The sequence below is a fragment of the Poecilia mexicana genome, unplaced genomic scaffold (assembly GCF_051168715.1).
Source record: "Poecilia mexicana isolate PSO_F unplaced genomic scaffold, ASM5116871v1 scaffold_18, whole genome shotgun sequence".
NCBI lineage: Eukaryota > Metazoa > Chordata > Actinopteri > Cyprinodontiformes > Poeciliidae > Poecilia > Poecilia mexicana.
In genome coordinates this window covers 19,208,041-19,215,563 of record NW_028263387.1, presented here as the reverse complement: position 1 = coordinate 19,215,563, position 7,523 = coordinate 19,208,041, and the positions used below count along the sequence as shown (strand labels likewise).

The 7,523-nt window shown below is 35.2% G+C and overlaps 2 long non-coding RNA genes across 2 annotated transcripts; both read left to right on the top strand.

The window, feature by feature from the left end:
• Nucleotides 1–498: 498 nt before the first annotated feature.
• On the top strand, nt 499–5,274 carry LOC148154132 (uncharacterized). The gene is made up of 9 exons (XR_015766156.1): nt 499–1,201; nt 1,280–1,401; nt 1,509–1,562; nt 1,671–1,748; nt 1,880–1,933; nt 2,052–4,452; nt 4,552–4,667; nt 4,767–4,820; nt 4,888–5,274. It is a non-coding gene; the product is annotated as an uncharacterized LOC148154132 (long non-coding RNA).
• A 901-nt stretch (nt 5,275–6,175) lies between these two features.
• Nucleotides 6,176–7,463, top strand: LOC148154131 (uncharacterized). The gene is made up of 4 exons (XR_015766157.1): nt 6,176–6,325; nt 6,417–6,544; nt 6,661–6,714; nt 7,092–7,463. It is a non-coding gene; the product is annotated as an uncharacterized LOC148154131 (long non-coding RNA).
• Nucleotides 7,464–7,523: the final 60 nt, after the last annotated feature.

Sequence of the window (7,523 nt, the reverse complement as noted above, 5' to 3'; positions counted from 1 at the left end):
GACTAATTAGAGGGGTGGAGCCATTTTCAGCTAGAACAAACAAACATGTGCACTAAACTATACCTAAAGAGTGTCTATAAAGTTACCATTAACTTAAACACCACTAAAAACAAAACTAGAAACAAACAATATGGAATCCAGTCAAAAATAGAAATACATCTCTCCCTCTCTGAAAATGGATTTTCCCAATGAGGCTAATTGGAAACACCAGGTCCTTGTCAGCGTTGCTCATGGGCGCACTTCCACGGCAACACAGGACCAGGTGACCTCAAAGAGATGAGAAAGATGATTAAAACAAATAAACAAATCAAATCACCTCCCAAAACAATACATTCACCCAAATAACCCAGAATATACAAAGAACATGAAAAACAGCACCTCTTAGGGAGGGGGTAAATCCCTCACAGTAAACAAAGATACTCCGTAGCTGCCTATATTATATATATAGTCAAGTTACAACATTGCAATTGAGCTATGCAGTGTGGGTCCATAGGCAAGACCCTTGGAGCTATATAGCCTACCTCATACCATGAGAGACATTGATAAGCACGACATGCCGGCTCAGACGTCGCCCGGCCAAACAAGGTCTGCGTCAGGTGCTGGGGAACCAGAGCACCCTGATGAAAAATGGGCTACTGGAACAAGACGGAAATGGGCGAGAGATGAAAACATGGATCTGTTGGAATGCTACTACTCAAGTAACCCTAGTCAGAGGGGTTACATGCAAAGACTGAGGGTGGAATGGTTACTTCGACACCCACAGTCTACAATGACTGCCAAACAACTAGTAGCTCAGTGTTCCAACATCCGCAAACGGCAACTGCTATCACAACTTGAGATTGACGAGGTACAACACAAATGCTACGGCAAAAGGGAGGAGCCCAAAGGTAAGGTCAGGGGGGAGTTAACAACTCCCCACCCCGAGACTGGGTATGCAGCCCCAGTAATGAACGAACTATCAAAGCTGAACGAGACAGCAACTGACCTGAGAGAGAGAATCGTGTGACAGACTGGCGACCTGTGAGTTTTACATTCAGTTGAAATGTTGTGTAATATGGAAACAGAAAGAGGAACTGTAACCACTTGTATGCAGACATGTTTTATTTAAGCTGAAGTAGAAGGGCTGATCACACATAACTTACAAGGAGAGGAAGGAAATAATACGTTTTTACCATTAAGTGACTCTTACATTTATAATCTGGTAATGTATTTTCTTCTTTTAAAGATTAAATTATATTTACTCTTATTCTTTTCATATATTCATTAATATTAATTACAGATACGAAAAAATCTGGATGCAAAAGAATGGCTGGATTCTCATTCATCAAATCTGTGATCCTGGTCCTACCACTGTTGTGTTTGTTTTGCAATGCAGACATGCAGTCAATAAAGAAAAGTCTGGTAAGCTCTCTTCTAGAGTTATTCATTGTTCTCCAAACAAAATCATACACTCATTTGTACTTTTATATGCAGTAATTACAACAATCTTTCTTTGTGGTACATTTCAGGTCGAAGTGATGGACAACCATCAATTAATGTTGGAGTCAGCTGTTCAAAGCCAAGTGAATATAAATCTACATCAGTTATTGGCTGGAAGATTCTGGACGTTATTTTAATAGTGAAAAGTTTGAATCCCGTTGTGATTTAGTTTTTTCATTTTTCTCCTTCAGAAAGCAGAACAAGACAGAATTGAAGCAATGTCAACACTTTTGGATGAAGCAAAATATTTGACAAATACGGAACAACTGGTATAAATGTTTTTGGGAAGGGTTAATTTTTTTTTTTCTTAGCACTTTCATATTTTCTTTTAGTTTTTATATGATTTAGTGTCATTTCTTGTGCATCGCCATACTAACATGCTATATTTGGCCATTTTCAGGAAATATTCTTGGAGGACCTTCAGGAAGCTGCAGATGAAGCACATGAAAGCAAGGTAGTTTTTCTGCTACTTAAGTAGATCAAAACTTAGTTGGTAGTAAACAAAAGCTATTTTTGTTTATTTTTACAAAGTTTTGTTGATGATTTTTACAATACTTTTTTCCTTCCTAAAGATGTTTTCGAAGATCAGCAATGCAATTTTCACCGAAATGCTGGAAGAGAAGATGAAAGAGGGTCATCCTGAATTTCAACAAATGAAAATGTCACAAGATCCTCATCAAACTTTTCTTGGCTTCAAGAGCAGCCTTAGAAAAATATTAGAGACTTACATAGACCTAAAAGACAAGATTTTTAGTGGAAGAGCAAAAGATACTGAAAAAAATCTGAATTATGTTTTGAATGTTTTAAGATCACAAAAACTTGATGATGAGCTGAAAACGTTTCAACGTCTGTAGTGACTTTTATCTGTACCAAGCAGCTTCAAATTAAGTTTATTCATTCCTTCCCATTGTTGGTGTGATTCCTAGTAATATATCTAATATGATAAGATAAACTTTTTGTTTTTAAACATTACTAATAATAAAAGCTTTTGCTTTCTTTACTGAATGAGTTATGTGTTGTAATATAAGACAGTATTGAATATTTTCATGGTAATCAATTTTGCATTCAGCTGACTGATCAAACAAATCACAAAGGGGAACATGTTGAATGAATCTATTTAAAACAGTGTGCAGTGTGAACTGTATATACAATGTAGTTTTGCAGCTTCATCAGCATAAAATGTCTATTTTGGTTTAAGGTCTACTGTGTTCTATCAATCAATCAATCATATTTTATTTGTATAGCACATTTCAGCAGCAAGGCATTTCAAAGTGCTTTACATAATTAAAATAAAAACAGCATGTGAGAAAGAGTTTTTAAAAAAATCATCATTAAAATGCAAACAGTGAGAAAGAGAAATAAAAATAAAATGAAAATGAAATGAAAACAAATGAAGAAAACCTAAGTTAAGAGTTTAGTAGAGGTTTGATTAAATCATCTCTGATGACTCAAAAATGGAAATACAACAACTATGAAGAAATTCTGAATGTAACAGAATAATTCATCAAGTCTGACCAGCTCCTTCTTCTATGCCGAAGAAAACCCTTCACACAGTATTATGCTGCAACCACTATATTTCACATTGCCAAGGTCAGTCACATAACATCCCAGCAGTGTTGACAAAAAATGAAAAGTGTCAACAGATGAACACATTGGTGTGGTACTGTACACAGTTTCGAACAATGTTAGCAGCAGCATCATCACCTGAAAACTTTGTGTTGTCTGGTTTCCACCAGCAGTCGGGCAGGTCTTTTAGTTTCACTCAACCGATTGTGGTCTGAAGAGGAATTTTTCTTACAAAGGTCAGATGACAAAATGTTCATGGTTTTACTTTCTGTGCTTTGCAGAACCGTGTGAAGAAAAATCAACACCAAATTTAGTTTTGAATTAAACGACTGCAGCTTGGTTGAACGTCAAGCATTGTCCGGTCTGGAGGTAAACCCTGAGTAGAAGAATATGAGGGCAAATAGACAACCCACAGATTTTTATTTGTAAAATAATAATGATTTTTATTCTTCAATTAAGTACAATTAATTGGACTTAAGTAAAATTAGGTCCTTGTGCCAATCTTCAACCAGGTCATCAACTTGGTGTAAGGAATTGCTTCCAGTGTCATGTGGGGATCTTTAGTTTTTGTTTTATTTATTAAAGAGCAGATATATTGGGAAGAATGTAGCAGTAATAGAACATCTGATCCATACTCCAATCTGGAAGGTCAGATAATGCACCTCAAGCTGTTTGGCAACCACCATAAAAAAGACAAAGAACCAACATGGAAGCTAGGAAAATGTAAAAATAACACAGAATAACCAGACACAAGGAATAACTGCACATAGTTACACTAGACTCACTAACAGGAATTGAACTGAAGTAAAACAGAAGAAAGGTCGATCTAATCAAACCCCAAAACAACCTGACACAAATACCTTAGTACACTTGGAGTAAGATAATAGTAACCTACAAGTATTTTCTCATTAAGAAATAGGAGCTTGTTTTAAATTAATACTTCCTTAATATTGATGAAAAATTACTAGTTATAAGTGAAATAATCTGCCATCTTAGTTTTGGGAGCTATAGTACTTCTATTTCTTGTTGAAAAGTTATTTGTAAGTTAATTTTGTTTTATTTCATGAGTAGATATTGGAACTAGAAACTAGACCAAAAGTACTTAAGATTTTTGTGTTTTTTGCACTGTTAATAGCTGCCACTATTTCTGGTTTCAGTAATGTGACACATTTCTTTTTCATTTTTTTGTCATTTGATGTTTCACTAAAATATTCTGGGTATATTCCAGAATCGGCTTAAGGCTGGGTCAGAACCAGACGCAGAGCTGTGTGCTCCAATCAGTTCAGACATAAGCAGCCTCACAGCATGTGCCCTGCTGGGGGAGGAGACAAGAAGAGTATTAAAATCATCTTAGAGTACAATTACTCTTATTCACCACCTTCATGCGGTTTATAACTACAACTTAAGGTATGTGAATAATATATATGGTCACAGAAATGCATTCTGTAATGTAGGATCTTGAGAATATACTCTATATCTATTTTAATATGTGTTGTGTGATGGCAGCTGCAGTCATGTTCGGAAACAGGGAAGTGGTTCATGTCAGAAGACCAGCAGCACTGGTTTTCATTTTCACTCTGCTGCTCTGCCCTTCAAATTCATGGATAGACCAGGACAAGCTGGTAACATGTTTTCTTTGTCTTATTTCAAATGTTTCAATAAATGCAGCCACTATCTAATGCTTTCATTGTAAAACTACAATGTTCACTTTGGATTTGCAGAAAGAGATGAAAGTGAATGTTGAGCTGCTGAAACGGGAAGCACTGAGGAGAAGCGTGAGTAAGAGACACAAAGTAAATCTCTTCATATAGATGCCTACAGCAATAAACAAATGTATTTCAGGTTAATAACTTGGTAGACATGGTCTTCTGTCCACTGCTTCTTGAGAAGATTGGACAACGATTGGATCACAACATTAAAATGCTCAGGAAAACCAAACCAGACTTTCCAGAACTCGCTGAAAGCTTCCGGAGTGTAAAGGACGTGACGTTGGCCTACAAAGGTTTTGTGAATAAAGTGCTTCAAAATGGGGCCAAAAAAATCAAAGACTACAAAAAGCAAATTTTACAGCTGGAAAGAATTATGATGAACCTGGAAGAGAGGAAATCTGAGCTGTAAAGCTCTTCTTAGTGATTCTGACTCTATAAAATGTCCCACTGAAATAAACTTTTGTGAACAGACTTTGGAGATTTGAAAATGTCTTGCCAAATTAAATATTTCTAAAATCTTTGGTGACTGTTCCTGCCTGTTTTCTTGTTTACAGACACACATAAGTAAAACTATACAGAACATTTACCAGACACAAAAAAAAATCTGTGGAAAACCCTTAGTTGAATCTTATGTGAACCACAAGTTTTACTGTGTTTTAGTGTTTTCCCCATTGAAGGTTTCTTCAGATTTTTTCTCTTTCTTTCAACACTTTAATGCTTCAGATCACCAAACAACTTTTAAAATCTGACAAATATATAATCCATATAATCAATAAATAACCTAAATAGAACCTAACATGGAGTTGATAAAAAAATATTGAAATGCAAATCCTAAAATACCCTTGACTTATTTTCCCACATGTATTCTGTGTCCAGGATAATCATTTTTGTTCTCAAAATCTGCATATCAACCTACAACACAACAGAAAAGACTGTTAATATTCTGGTTTGGAGTTAGTAATAGAAAAAATACAACTTAACTTGGGCTGAAAGGCCAGTCAGAGGGTGATAAATTATTTATTTCTTCAAATGTCAAATAAAAAGTCTGATCACTGCTGCAAACACTCTCAGGGACAGAGATATGCCCGGTGGTTGGATGAAACTAAAGTGAAAGTGTTTCACTGAAAAGGCAGCACCATATTGGTTGAGTATTTTGCTTCAGGAGGGACCGGTGCGCTTCACAAAACAGAAGACGTTTATTACAAGAATGATCATAAAAACCTTACATTTTTCCGGCATTTGGAAACTGGTGTTATTTTTCTAACAGCATTAGTTTCGCCTTATTTAATGACAGACAGCAGGGGAGGAAAAAGATGTGTTTTTATTCAATTTATGTAATGCAGACATCTGTTTTCAACTCAGTGCTTAATGATATTAGTTTGAAGTATTGATTACCATTCCTCTGCAACCTGACTTGAAAAATGAAACTTGAGGATTTTGTGTGGTTATAAGCAGAAAACAAGCTGCGACAAACATGAGACTGTAAGGAAGGGAAGTAACTCCGGTATAAAAATGGTCACGTTTTTCCACCCAGTTCATTTTCTCGTTGAAGAAGAACCTTGACGTTTCAGGTAAGTCTGAAATACAATACCACATCTAAACTCTGAATGAGCTCCAAGAATTTTAACAGTTTTATCTCTTTTAATTTTACCTTCAAAACAGAAATGGCAACAGCAACCTGTGTCAAAAACAGAGGAGCGTTTGGCACCAGAACCATTAAAGGCTTGTTCCTCGTTTTTATCCTGCTGAGCCAGTTTTGCTGCACAATGTCACAGTTTGACAAACAACTGGTAAATAATGTGTTGATTAACCTGCATATGGAGAAAAAGTGCAATACTTATATTTTTTTTGAAGCAGTCTACTGTAATAACTCAACTAAATATTGATTTTAATTTTTCATTTGCAGACTGAAGCCCGTGAAACTATTGAAAAAACAAACTCTCCCTTTGTGAGACTGAAGGTGAGTCATAATGTTTTCATGCCTTTGATTACTTCACAAGACATTGGAAGGACTGAGTATTTTGTGCCACAGCTAAAAAAATAATCATCTACCACAAATATTATTACTGTCACTGTTTTGAAAAGGTAAATAGTTACAGTTTCATACAGAGTATTGATCATAATCAATATGATCACAGTCAGTTTGTTTTTAAAAGATTTTTCTTGAATTTTTGGTCAACGATACAACTTCTTCACTAACTTTTATTTGTTTGATTCTGTGATGTTCATCCTACAAAACATAAAATTGAAGGTGATATAAATGGTATAGTAATATTTTTTTAAAGATATTAATCTCTATGTGCTACACAATAACGATCTTTTTTTTTTCTCCGTCAGAGTTATCATTTCCAGATTGAAGACCACCATCTACTGATAGAAGAAATCAATCAGAAAATAAGAGAAACATGGGACTTCCTCAAGACTCAGGAGGAGGAGTATGCTAAACTATGACACAATAATTTAGCCTTTAATGCTGAATATCGTCACAAGTTATGTGCAGCATTATTCTAACCTTTAGGAAGTTGTTTAACATCATAATCTGCTGAAGGTAAACATAGCAGAGTACAGTTGCATAACCTTTTAGAGATGGAACATTATCAAGGTCTATGACATTTTTATCTCTAGAGAAGTTTTTGATGGTGATGTTTTAAATGTAAAGTTGACAAAAATGCTTTATGGAAAAAAAATGAAATAAAATATCCAGAAATATTTTTGATTGTTGTTTCTCTCCTTAAAGTTTAATTATAGTTAAAAATATGATAGAGCCAC